Here is a 14,867-nt window from a genome sequence, read left to right on the forward strand (position 1 = left end):
TGCTTGTGAATGATAGCTCTCATGACTGTCAATTCCTTTATAGCTGTTAATTACATTTTCCAGTTTTCAGGAAGACCCAGTGTAGAGGTTCAGAAGGCAATTTGATGTTAATGCATCTTCAAAGCACATTTACAAGTGCCTGTCATTTTAACAGAGAGTAGTTCTATTTAGCTTTAACCTTTGCTTTCAATATAAATCATAGAATTCATTCTCAGGACAGTGGAGTTGAGAGGGAAAATAGGTCAGCCACGATTGAATGGTGGAGCAGACTCGATGGGCCAAATAGCCTATTTCTGCTCCCTTGTCTGAAAGTCTTACCACAGCCTAAATGTAGTAAAACTGCCAGAGGACTCATAAGACTTAGTGGGCAGAAAAAGGACATTGTGTCTGCTCCATGTAAACATTGAGCCACTGAAACTGAAGGGTTTAATCCCGGGTTGGAATCAGACAGACAGAACCCCTAACCAGTGGCCCAGAGCTGGAAGTGTGTAAGTGTCCCATCATCACTATGCTTTTGTCAGAGATTAAATCCCTAACATGGTGGAAAAATCCAGGAGGGAATTCCAGGCCAGAGTGACAGAGCCGGCCATTCAGTTTGCCTGTGTCCCCACAAGGGATGACCACCTCCTTGGGCCTTTCACTGGAATCCTTCCTCATGGATCGGGCCTCCTGTAAGCTCTGCCTGCCGTGCCATGGGGCCTCCTCGCAGGCTGGGTCAGCTGAGCGGGCCTGCAGTCCTCTGTTTCAATCCCAACAGTTGCCATGGGAACCAAACTCGGTATTTATGGAAGCTTTGAACAGATTCTTTCAATTAAATCTGACGCAGGCCAATGATCTTACTGCCAAGTGGGAGAGATTAATGTCTGTCATCTAAACCCACCGAGTTGCACCATCATTTCAAAACTGTGCACACTAAACAATAGCTTCACTTCTAACTTCTTTAAAGATGCTCTGTTGCCTTGGTTACTGATCAAAACAGGTTGAATTTCCTCTTCCAAGCCTACCCCAGACTGTGGATTGGACCCTTCTAATCCCTCTGACAGGGGCGGAGTCTTCTAATCTAATTTCCGATCCCTCCCACTCCAGCCTAGTCCTTCTCATCTCTCCATACTCTGTTCCAAGTCCTTTTATCACTGGTTCCTCAAAAACGTAAACAAAAATCATTCACGGGATGGGGGGGGGGGGTGCGCAGGGAATGTGCTGGAATATGTCTCCTGAACCCTCAGCCTGTTTAGTAGGAACTGCTCTGCCTTACCTCTCTCAGGTTCAGAATCAGGTTTCATATCGCCGGCATGTGTGGTGGGATTTGTTAACTTTCTGGCAGCAGTACAACGCAACACATGATAACAGAGAAAAAACTGTGAGTTACAGTGTGTGTATATATATATAAAAAATAGTTAAATTAAATAAGTAGTGTAAAATATAGAAATAAAAAAGTAGTGGGTTCAGTGTCCATTCAGAAATCGGATGGCAGAGGGGAAGAAGCTGTTCCCGAATTGTTGAGTGTGTGCCTTCAGTCTCCTGTGCCTCACCCCTGATGGTAGCAATGAGAAGAAGGCCTGCCCTGGGTGATGGGGATCCTTAATGATGGACGCTGCCTTTTTGAGGCGACGCTCCTTGAGGGTGTCCTGAATACTACAGAGGCTCGTACCCATGATGGACCTGACTAAGTTTACAACTCTGCGGCTTACTTGGGTTCTGTGCAGTAGCCACCCCAACACCCCCATACCTGACGGTGATGTAGCTAGGTAGAATGCTCTGCATGGTACATCTGTAGAAATTTGTGAGTGTTTCTGGTGACATATCAAATCTCCTCAAAGTCCTAATGAAATATAGCTGCTGTCTTACCTTCTATTACTTTTTGTGTCTGATTCTGAGCTGTTCTCTTACTGGAAGGAAGTATCTCCTCCACATCAATCTATAGCCTCTTCCATCACTTTAAAAGCTTCTCAACCTTCTCTTTCTCTAGGGTTCAAGTTCACGTGAGCTTTTGTGAGAAGCATAGGGTCACACATTACAGAAACAGTCCCTTCAGACATTTAAACTAGTCTCATTTGGCCATGTTGGGCCCATTTCATATCCATGTACCTGTCCAAGTATCTTTTATGTGTTGTTATTGTAAAAATAAAGTAAATTTATTTAGCAAAGTAGCACCTATAAAAAGTATTCACCCCCCCCCCCAGAAGTTTTCATGTTTTATTGTTTTACAACAAGAATCTCAGTAAATTAAATTTGGCTTTTTTGACACTGATCAACAGAAAAAGATTCATTCATCTCAAAGTGAAAACAGATCTCTACAAAGCGATCTAAATTAATTACAAATATAAAACACAAAATAATTGATTGCATAAGTATTCAGCCCCTTTAATATGACACACCAAAACATCACTGGTGCAGCTAATTGGTTTTAGAAGTCATGTAATTAGTTAAGTGGAGATCTGTTTTTGGAGACCTGTGTGCAGTCAAGGTGTTTCAACTGAATGTAGTAAAAATACACCTGTATCTGGAAGGTCCGACTGCTGGTGAGTCAGTATCCCGGCAAAAACTGCACCATGAAGGCAAAACAACACTCCAAACAACTCCATGAAAAGGTTATTGAAAAGCACAATTCAGGAGATGGATACAAGAAAATTTCCAAGTCACTGAACATCCCTTGAAATACAGTTCAGTCAATCATCAAGAAATGGAAAGAATATAGCACAGCTGTAAATCTGCCTAGAACAGGCCATCCTCAAAACCTGAGTGACTGTGCAAGAAGGGAGACTAGTGAGGGAGGACACCAAGAGACCTATGACAATGCTGGAGGAGTTACAAGCTTCAGTGCTGAGATGGGAGAGACTGTGCGTACAACAACTGTTGTTCAGGTGCTTCACCAGTCGCAGCTTTATGGGACAGTGGCAAAGAGAAAGCCACTGCTGAAAAAAAACTGTCATGAAATCTGGGCTAGAGTTTGCCAGAAGGCACGTGGGAGACTCTGAAGTCAGCTGGAAGAAGGTTCTATAGTCTAATGAAACCAAAATTGAGCTTTTTGGCCATCAGAGTAAATGCTATGTTTGGCATAAGCAAAAACACAACATCCCTACCATGAAGCATGTGGGGATGCTTCGCTGCGGCAGGGCCTGGGCCTGATGCAGTCTGCAACAGAACTGCCACTTGGGAGAAGATTTGTTTTCCAGCAAGACAATGACCCCCAAGCATAAAGCCAAAGCCACAGAGCAATGGCTTAAAAACAAAAAAGTTAACTTCCTGCAGTGGCCAAGTCAGAGCCCAGACCTCAATCCAATTGAGCATTTGTGGCTGGACTTGAAAGGGCTGTTCACTCACAATCCCCATGCAGTCTGCCAGAGCTTGAACAGTTTTGTAAAGAAGAATGGGGAAAAATTGCAGTGTCTAGATGTGCAAAGCTGATAGAGACCCATCCACACAGACTCAGGGCTGTAACTGCTGCCAAAGGTGCATCTACTAAATACTGACTTGAAGGGGATGAATACTTATACAATCAATTATTTTTTGTTTTATATTTGTAATTAATTTAGATCACTTTGTAGAGATCTGTTTTCACTTTAACAAGGAAGAGTCTTTTTCTGTTGATCAGTGTCAAAAAAGCCAAATTAAATCCATTGTGATTCAATGTTGTAAAACAATAAAACATGAAAACTTCAAGGGGGGGTGTGAATACTTTTTATAGGCACTATATGTTACCATAGAAATCCATTTTCTTCCAGGCATTTCAAAGTTCAAACTAAATTTATTATCAAACTACATCTATGTCACCATATACAAGCCTAAGATTCATTTTCTTGTGGGCATACTCAATAAATCCACAATAGAATAATAACCATAATAGAATCAATGAAAGACCGCACACCAACTTGGGTGATCAACCGATGTGCAGAAGACAGCAAACTGTGCAAATACAAAAAAGAAAGAAATAATAATGATAAATAAATAAACAATAAATATCAAGAACATGAGATGAAGAGTCCTTGAAATGAGTCCATAGGTTGTGAGAATGTTTCAATGATGGAGCGAGTGAAGTTATCCCCTATGGTTCCAGAGCCTGATGGTTAAGGGTAATAACTGTTCCTGAACCTGATGGTGTGAGTCCTGAAGCTCCTAAACCTCCTTCCTGATGGCAGCAGTGAGAAGAGAGGATGTCCTGGGTGGTGGGGGTCCCTGATAATGGACGCTGCTTTCCTGCAACAACACTCCATATAGATGTGATCAATGGTTGAGAGACCTTTACCTGCGATGGACTAGGCCATATCCACTAATTTTTATAGGACTTTCTGTTCAAGGGCATTGGTGTTTGCATACCAGGCCGTGATGCAGCTAGTCAATATACTTCCCACTACACACCTGTAGAAGTTTTTCAAAGTTTTAGATGACAGGAAAACAGAGAAATACAGCAGAATTAATGAAAACTATACATAAACAAAGAACGACAAACAACCAAAATGTGAAAGAAGGTAAATCATGCAAATGAAAATATTTAATTCTGAGAACGTGAGCTGTAGCATCCTTAAAAATGAGTGTGTAGGTTGTGGAATCAGTTTAGAGTGAAGCTATCCACACTGGTTGAGGAGGCTGAAGGTTGAAGGAACCCAACTGTACCTCAGCCTGGTAGTGTTGGGATCTAGTGGTCCTGAGCTTCCTGCCTGATGGTAGCAGCAGGAAGAGAGCATGGCTTGGATGGTGGGGTGGGGTCTGTGATGATGGACGCTGCTTTCTTGTGGGAACGCTCCTTGTAGATGTGCTCAGTGGTGGGGAGGTCCCATACCGAGTTGTCAATCCATGGCCTCCTCTTGTGCCAAGGTGAGGCCACCCTCAGGATGGAGGAGCAACACTTTATATTCCGTCTGGGTCGCCTGCAACCTGATGGCATGAATATCGATTTCCCCTTCCGATGAACAAATTTTACCTCCCCACCTCCACTCCCAATTCCACATTCACTTCTTCTCACCTGCCTATTACTCCTCCCCTGGTCCTCCTCCTCCTTCCCTTTCTCCCGTTGACCACTCGCCTCTGAATGGTGACTTGGATCCACTGCAATTCACCTACTGAAGCAAAAGGCCAACAGCAGAAGCTCTCTCATTGGCTCTTCACACAACCCTGGAACATCTGGACAGCAAAGATGCATACATCAGGAAGCTCCTTATCGATTACAGCTCGGCATTTAATATCTCCTCTCAAAACTAACCAGTAAACTCCAAGACCTGGGCCTCAATACCCCCTCGTGCAATTGGATCCTGGATTTCCTCAATTGTAGACCCCAGTCAGTTCGGATTGGCAAAAACATCTCCACAATCTCCATCAACACAGGAGCACCACAGGGATGTGTGCTTAGCCCCCTGCTCTATTCACTTTATACCTCTGACTGTGTGACTAAGTACAGCTCCAACACCACATTCAAGTTCACTGATGACACCACTGCTGTGGACTGTATCCAAAGTGGTGATGAATCAGCATTCAGGAACGAGATTAAAAAGTTGGCTGAGTGGTGTCATAACAACAATCTCTTACTCGATGTCAGCAAGACCAAGGAACTGATTGTGGACTTCAGATGAGGGAAACCAGAGGTCCATGAGCCAGTAGTAATGAGGGGATCAGAGGTGAAGAGAGTCAGTAACTTTAAATTCCTGGTGTCACTATCTCAGACGACCTGTCCTGGACCCATCATATAAATATTATTATGAAGAAAGCATGATAGCACCTCTGCTTCCTCAGGAGTCTGCGGATGTTCGGCATGTCATCGAAAACCTTGGCAAACTTCTGTAGATGTGTGGTGGAAAGTGTGCTGACTGGCTGCATTATGGCCTGGTGTGGGAACACCAGTGCCTTTGAATGGAAAATCCTACAAAGGTAGTGGATTCAGCCCCACACACCATGGGTGAAACCCCCCCCAACCATTGAGCACATCTACATGAAATGTTGCCATAGAAAAGCAACGTCCATCGTCAGAGATCCTCACCACCCAGGTCGTGCTCTTTTCTCACTGCTGCCATTAGGTAGAAGGTACAAGTGCCTCTGGACTTGCACCACCAGGTTCAAGAACAGTTACTACCCCTCAACCATCAGGCTCTTGAACAAAAGGGGATAGCTACACTCATTTAAGGACTCCATTATATTGTTACTTCATGATTATTATTTATTGCTATTTAATTATATCTGCATTTGCAGTTTGTTTACAGTTAACAGTTCCTGATGTTTGCACTTTACAGTTACTGTTCTATAGATTTGCTAACTATGCCTTGCAGAAAAAGAATCTCAGGGTTATATGTCAAGCAAGTGAAAATCTGCAGATGCGGGAAATCCAAGTAACAAACACAAGATGCTGGAGGAACTCAGCAGTCCAGGGGGCATCTTTGGAAAAGAGAACAGTCGACAGTTTTGTAGATGCTGTCTTGCCTACCATGTGGTAACATGTATATACTCTGATAACAAATTTTACTTTGAAGTTTTGAACTTTGAACTCTGCTATCAGATACTTTCTTCTGCAGCCCTTGACCTCTCCCACTGACCCGGTTTCACCTATCACCTTCCAGATAGCCTCTTTCCCCTTCCCCTACCTTTTTATTCATAATCATAGTCATAGTCATACTTTATTGATCCCGAGGGAAATTGGTTTTTGTTACAGTTGCACCATAAATAATTAAATAGTAATATGTAAATTATGCCAGGAAATAAGTCCAGGACCAGCCTATTGGCTCAGGGTGTCTGACCCTCCAAGGGAGGAGTTGTAAAGTTTGATGGCCACAGGCAGGAATGACTTCCTATGACGCTCTGTGCTGCATCTCAGTGGAATGAGTTCTGGCATCTCTCCCCTTCCTTCTCTGTCCTGAAGGAGGTCTTGGCCTGAAACATCGACTGTTTACTCTTTTCCATGGATGCTGCCTGGCCTCCAGTGTCTGTGAGTGTTGCTTTGGATTTCCAGCATCTGCAGACTTCCTTGTGTTTGTGATTAACCTTTTTACTCCGCTTTTAGCCTGTATGAACCAAATGGGACAAATGAACTCCTCCTGTTCCATAACTTGCCACGATTCAATCATCTCAGAGATATTCTGAGTTCTGTTATTAGCTTTAAAAGCTCAAAAATAGGAACAGGAGAAGACGACAGCCCCCCGAGCCTACTCACGCCTGGTCTAAGATGCTGGCTGATGTTACATCGCAACTCCACTCTCCCACCTGGGGCTAGCTCAGGGCTCTGAGACGTTCACAGGCACAGACTGGGCTCGTGTAGCTGTTTAGAGATCAGGATTGCACGGTGCCTGAGGGTAGGAGAGATGGAGAAAGTCTCTTAGCCCATTAAAGCTGGCTCATTCCACACACACACGCCTGAGTTGCCATCGCCCTCCAGCAGAGAGAGATGCATGGGACAGATCAATTAACCACTCATGAGATGGACGGCACCTCCCAGCTGTTGACTGTTTTTCTATGAGGCAGATGGTCCAGACTGGCAGATTCCTGATGAGGATCCAGCCCGGCTGACTCTCTGAGCCAGAGGATACTCACTGATGTGTTCAACACCATCGCGTAATCCACTCACAGCTGAAACCACCCGAAAGGACTCACGGCGGCAGTACGGGGAAGATGCGTCCTGAAGCACTTCTGCATCAGAGGCGGGCACCTCATGGACACTTGCTGCCACTCCTGTCCCGAGGAGTGAGTGAGTGAGTGAGTGTTTATGTGAGAGAGTGTGTGTGGGTATGTGTGCTTGTGTGTTTCTGTAAGAGAGTGTGTGTGAGAGAGAGTGTACGAGACTGTGTGTGTGTGTGAGGGAGAGTGTACGAGACTGTGTGTGTGTGTGTGTGTGTGAGCGAGAGTGTACGAGACTGTGTGTGTGTGTGTGTGTGTGTGTGTGAGAGAGAGTGTACGAGACTGTGTGTGTGTGTGTGTGTGAGAGGGAGAGTGTACGTGGGTGAGAGAGAAAGAGAATAAAAGTCTATATGTGTGTGAGAGGGAGAGGCCCCTACACATTTAAAAATATCACATTTCTTCCCCATATTTTTTGTATTTCCAAAATGTATGACCTAGTGTAAACTGACAGTCCTGACGAAGGGCTCCGGCCCGAAACGTTGACTGATCGTTTCCACGGATGCTGCCCCAGCTGCTGAGTTCCTCCAGCGGGTTGTGAGTGTTGCTTTGACCCCAGCATCTGCAGATTATGTTGTGTTGACCTAGCGTAAAGGTTTGTCGAATTGCACTGCCTAAACGGTTGGTTGCCTCGCCTTCAGAAGGAATGACGGGTTTGAACTTTCAAACTTTCAACAAGGGGCCTATCAGAATACGAAAGGTGCCTCAGTAAAGTAGTCAGCATAATCAAAGACCCCACCCACCCTGGACATTCTTCTCCCCTCTCCCATCAGGCAGAAGATACAAAAGCCTGAAAGCACGTACCCCTAGGGGCAAGGACAGTTTCTACCCCACTGTTACCAGACTCCCGAATGCACCCTTGTACAATAAGATAGATTCTTGGCCTCACAATCCACCTCGTTATGATCTTGCACTCTCTCTGTAGCTTTTACACTTTATTCTGCATTATTGATGTTTTATCTTCTTCTACCTCAATGCGTTGTGTACTGATCTGTATGAACTGTCCGCAAGACAAGCTTCTCACTGTATCTCAGTTAGTTGTTGTTTGTCCATCGTACGTCGATGAGGACCTCAACACCATTTATTGATGGTGTCGAGACTAGCGCGTGACTTGGATTTAAGTGAGGGAGAGTTGCGCAGCGTCAGCCTCACTCTCTCTTCCCAATTCCCATCTGGATCCAGTGGTAAGACAGAGTCTAGACGGCTGGAGATGGAACTAGGCGCAGTGGATGACCAGGACGTCTTCTGTGTCTTGTCCTGCTCTACACGTTCCACGACGCTTGCAGAGACCGCCTTCTTGACTGTTGGACCTTCCATTGGTCTCGTCCGCTCAATCTGCCGGAGTCTGTCTTCACGTGCTGGGATAGACAACTCCCTATCTCACCGAGGGTTTGAGACCCGTCGGCTACCCTCACCTGGTTTAGCCGGCTTGTCGAAGCCGTTGCCCGGGGTGTCACCGCTGTCGCATGCAAACAGCTACGGGGAGCCACAGGTGAGAGCTGAGTGCCAGGTGGGGACCAAAGGTGGACTAACTGCCTTGAAAAGGACGCGACATGTTACCCCACCAAAGGTGCTACCCCTCCCTGACACCCCATACACCCCATATCTCAGTACATGTGACAACAATAGACCAATTCCAATACATCAAATGTTCCTCATTCCTAGGGTCACTCTTGTGAACTGCCTCTGGACCCTATCCGGGGTCAGCCCATCTTCTCTCACATACAGGACCCAAAATTGCTCATGATATTCCAGATGCCAGATGCAGATGGTGAGGGTATGGAACGCCCTGCCAGGGCTGGAGGCAGAGACTGATACATTAGGGGCTTTTAAGAAGCTCTTGGCCAGGCACATGGATGATAGAACAATGGAGGGCTACGTATGAGGGAAGGGTTAGATTGATTTTAGACTAGATTAAAAGGTCAGCACAACACTGTGGGCCGAAGGGCCTGTACTGTGCTGTAGTGTGCTGTGCTCTCTGTTCTGTGCAATCTGACCAATGCCTCATAGGAGCCACATAGACAGAAAATCTCCTTTCTTTCTTCCTGTGATCCTGAGTTTACAGAAAGGTTCACCATTATAGGTTGTTGCTTCCTTTTTGTTCTGTGCCGATTATAAGGAGAGCTCACAAAATGGGATTTAACTTGATAGCTGGCTCGTTGTGAGTAAGAAGGATGTGTCTCCTGGGAGCAGCTGGCATTTGCAAAACTGAACGGTGGTGATAAGGCTGAAATAAAGCAGGCACTTCAACTGGACAGGGGCCAGGGCGGAACAGTTACCCCACCAAGCCCTGTTCCAGCTGGATGGGATGCTTTCTACAGAACCCCACAGTCGAAAATCCATCTCAAATGTAAAAAGGGGGTCCCGTTTTAAATCTAATGTGTCAATAAGATCTATCCAAGATCAAATTTTTAATCAAAGGAGTCCAATCCAATAGGTTGGAATGCGATCTAGTCTGGAATCCAATGGCAGTACAGGATCTGACGCCTGGTCCCAAAGAGTTGTGAACTGAGATTCGGAGATTCCTCCAATGAAAGTGATCATTTGGAACGGCAGCCTTTTTAATCCAATCCAGTGTGTTGTCAGTCAGCATCAGACCGGAGAAGTGAAGGCTTTCTCCATGTAAGCTCAAGTGATGGCGCCTCATCTTCTGACTAGGCGTGACGTAGCCGCCCGGACTCAACTCCGGGTTTGGTTGTTCCACTTATTCATCCCCACCCCCTCAATCACCCTCTCTCTCCTTTCACTATCATCCTCATTCCAGCTCCTCCTTTTCATTCTCTCCTTCCCTCCTCACGTCCTCACAGGACTTGTTTTATTTATCCATTTGTTTATTTGTTTGTTTACTTAGTCAATCAGCATGGAGTTGGCCCTTCCGGCCCCTTAAGTCACACTGGCCCAACAACCCCCGAAAGCCCCAATTAACTCTATCCTAATCATTGGGCAATTTGTGATGACTAATTAACCTACCCGGTAGATCTTTAGACTGTGGGAGGAAACCGGAGCACCCGGGGAAATCCCGGGCATTCCGCAGAGACTCCTTACAGAACGGCACGGGGATTGAACTCCAAGTTCTGTACAAGCATCGCGCTCACTGCTGAGCTACCCTTGCCCCATCTCTGACCTTCTTTTCCTTTTGGGAGCCACAGATGGTAGAACCACGGCCCGACAGCTCCAGGGACACATGCTCACTGCAGACCTTCACTGCTGTCTGTGTGGAGTTTGCATGTCCTCCCTGTGACCACATGCGCTTGCCCCCAACTATTCTGGTTTCCTCCCACATCCCAAAAAAAAGATAGTTCTGGCTAATTATGATACTAAGATAGGTGGTGTTGTGGATAATGAAGTAGGTTTTCAAAGCTTGCAGAGAGATTTACGCCAGTTGGAAGAGTGGGCTGAAAGATGGCAGGTGGAGTTTAATGCTGATAAGTGTGAGGTGCTACATTTTGGTAGGACTAATCAAAATAGGACACACATGGTAAATGGTAGGGCATTGAGGAATGCAGTGGAACAGAGTGATCTGGGAATAATGGTGCCTAGTTCCCTGAAGGTGGAATCTCATGTGGATAGGGTGGCGAAGAAAGCTTTTGGTTTGCTGGCCTTTATAAATCAGAGCATTGAGTATAGGAGTTGGGATGTAATGTTAAAATTGTACAAAGCATTGGTGAGGCCAAATTTGGAGTATTGTGTACAGTTCTGGTCACCGAATTATAGGAAAGATGTCAACAAAATAGAGAGAGTACAGAGAAGATTTACTAGAATGTTACCTGGGTTTCAGCACCTAAGTTACAGAGAAAGGCTGAACAAGTTAGGTCTTTATTCTTTGGAGCGTAGAAGGTTGAGGGGGGACTTGATAGAGGTGTTTAAAATTATGAGGGGGATAGATAGAGTTGACGTGGATAGGATTTTTCCATTGAGAGTAGGAGAGATTCAAACAAGAGGACATGAGTTGAGAGTTAAAGGGCAAAAGTTTAGGGGTAACATGAGGGGGAGCTTCTTCACTCAGAGAGTGGTAGCTGTGTGGAACGAGCTTCCAGCAGAAGTGGTTGAGGCAGGTTCAATTTTGTCATTTAAAAAAATTGGATAGGTATATGGACAGGAAAGGAATGGAGGGTTATGGGCTGAGTGCAAGTAGTTGGGACTAAGTGAGAGTAAGAGTTCGGCACGGACTAGAAGGGCCGAGATGGCCTGCTTCCGTGCTGTAGTTGTTATATGGTTACTGTATATGGTTAATTTGCCATTGTACATTGTCCCTGGTCTGTAAACGATAAATAGTATCTGGGAGAGGGGTAGTCCATGGGAGAACAGAAAGGGGAAAGGTGGAATTAGAGTCAAAGAGAACTTGGTGGTGTTGTATTACATTTTGTAAAAATATTAGATGGGAGTATGAACAATTCCAAGTGAGACTTTAACTCCTTGAGACCTCGCAGTATGTAAGGTGTCTGTACAAGTTAAACACTGTCGGTTTGTTAAACGCTTGCTGATAGCAGCTGGATTCTTTTTGTCCTCAGGCACTAGTGGCATGAGGACAAAAGAACAAAAGATTTCATCCATCTCTGCATGTCTCTCAATGCTGGTGGATCGAACCCCTGCTAAGTGAAGCACCTTTCACTTGGTCTTTGGGACTTCACCCGGACCCAGGTCTGATCCAGGGTGATTTCACAAGTCGGAATTCAGAGTTTCCCTGACCACAGTGAGAAACAAGTCCCCCGACGACAACAACAATCACATGCAGGCTACAAATATTGAGCCCTGAAATCTTTGTAACTTACTGCGTAGTAATTAGTGCGGTTTATTTGTGCTTTCTGTTTTATGATAATAAGTTAGGCTTCAGTTACATTGTTGTGCGTGTGCACTTATCACCACATCTCCTGGACACTCAAGTTGTTTGGGTCTGATCAACCCAGCCCTTTAGAGATGGTTAGCATGGATTCAGTGGGCTGAAGGGTCTGCTGTATCTCTCTCTGCCTCCACGACTTTCCCAGTTTTGATTGTCCTCAAAGATGAACCATTTCTCTCTTCACAGATGCTGCCCAACCAGCTAAGTATCTCCAGAGTTCTTTATTTCTTAATGAACCAAGATAAGGCTCCGGTGAAATGGTGGTGACATGTGAAGTTCATTATAGGTAACTACAGAGCGATCTTGATCATCTGAGTAAGTGGGCCAAGGAATGACGAATGTTTTACAATATAAAAGCAAGGATATAATGCTGAGGCTTTACAAAGCACTGGTGAGGGCTCACTTGGAGTATTGTGAGCAGTTTGGGCCCCTTTTGACACTTTGCTGCACACGAGTGCTCGGTGGAGGATGCAAATGCTTTTTTTGCTGGTGGGGAAGGTGGGGTCGTTGCTTTGCTGCTGCTTATGTGTGGGGGGGAGCTGGGGGGGCTTTGGGGTTCTAATATTTAACTGTCATTCATTCTTTGGGGTACTCCTCTGTTTTTGTGGATGTTTGCAAACGACAAGAATTTCAGGATGAATATTCTCCGACATTAAACGTACCTTTGAAACCTATCAAAACCCTTATCTTAGAAAGGATGTACTGACACTGGAGAAGATTCAAAGGAGGTTCACGAAAATGATTCCAGGGTTGGACAGCTTGTCGTATAAAGAGCATTTCATGGCTCTGGGCCTGTATTCACTAGAATTCAGAAGAATGAGGGGTGGCCCAGTTGAAACGTACTGAATGGTGAAAGGTCTTGTCACAGTGGATGTGGAGAGGATGTTTCCTATGGTGGGAGAGTCTAAAACCAGAGGACACAGCCTCAGAATAGAGCAGCGTCCTTTTAGAATGGAGATGAGGAGGAATTTCTTTAGCCAGAGTGTGGTGAACATGTGGAATTCGTTGCCACGGGCGGCTGTGGAGGTTAAGTCTTTATGAATATTTAAGGAAGAGCTTGATAGACTCTTGATTGGTCAAAGCTTGAAAGGGATATGGGGAGAAAGCAGGAGAAAGGGGCTGAGGGGAAATTTGGATCAGCCATGATGAAATGGTGCGGCAGATTTGATGGGCCAAATGGCCTGATTCTCCTCCTATATCTTATGGCCTTGTGGTTGTTTCATTCAGGTATGGCACCTTAGGAACACTAACCAAGGTAGGACTTTCACAGTGAACGGTGGAGCTCTGAGGAGCATTATGGAACAGAAGGAACCAGGCGTACAGGAACATAGTTCCCTGAAAGTGGTTCCACATGTAGACAGGACGGTAATGAAGGCTTTAGGCAGACTGACCCTCCTTAGTCAGGGTATTAAGTATAGAAATTGGGATTTTATGTTGCAATTGGTAAAGCCATATTTAGAGTATTACAGTGAATTGGTCAGTCTACAACCCTAATGCTGCCTGACTGCTGAGTTTCTCCAGCATTTTGTGTGTGTTACTCTGGATTTCCAACATCTGCAGAATCTCCTTCCACCACTGCTTGCAATTGTTTGGAATTTGCATTAAATTCTGACTCAGACCAGCTTTTGGACTGCATCCCTTTGATGAAGCTTTGATCATTGGACCGAGACGTGTTATGACACAGGTTAGATTTAAGACTGGATGCTTTCAAGATTACATTAGCTGCCTAGCCATGTCAGCCAGACAATATTTATTACCGTTAACGGTTAAAGAGTGGCAATTTGGATTCATACAAAAGGAATACTAATGAATAGTTTTTCACTCAGTGTTAGAGCATCCGCCAACTATTCCCACTCTTTCTTACACAGCAACCGCTGCAGCATTTTATTAATCTTCCCCTTGGTTCATTGGGACATAGAGGGAGCAAGATCCACAAGTGGTTAACCTCTTGCTGACCACGTGCATGGATAGTCCAGATCTCAGGCTCCACCTACCATCAGCAGGGGAGCCAATGGTGATTGAGGGGCGGGACTAAAGGAAGTGGGATGGAACCAGGGCAGTGTACACCAATGGCATCATGGGATGGGCCAGGTCTGGGTGGGGCAATAGTAACTTGGGGTGGAGCCATTGTCAAGGTGTAAGGTCATGGCTGAGAGAAGTGTAATTGGATTTTTGGGTGGAACGACTGTGTAATCCAATTGGAAGCCATGTTCTGCTGGGGTCGAGGGCTGAGCTGAGAGAGTAAAGGAATTGTTGACGTTTCAGGTTGAAACCCTGCATCAGGACTGAGAGTGGAGAGAGGCAAAGGTCAGTGTAAGGGGGGAGGGGTAGGATAGGAGCCCGAGGTGATTGGTGGGCTGAGGAATGGTGGTGAGCAGTTTGATGCAGGGAGGTGAGAGAGAGGGGTGGATGGGGAAACAGAGGCAGGTAGGCG

The sequence above is a fragment of the Mobula birostris genome, chromosome 24 (assembly GCF_030028105.1).
Source record: "Mobula birostris isolate sMobBir1 chromosome 24, sMobBir1.hap1, whole genome shotgun sequence".
NCBI classification, from domain to species: domain Eukaryota; kingdom Metazoa; phylum Chordata; class Chondrichthyes; order Myliobatiformes; family Myliobatidae; genus Mobula; species Mobula birostris.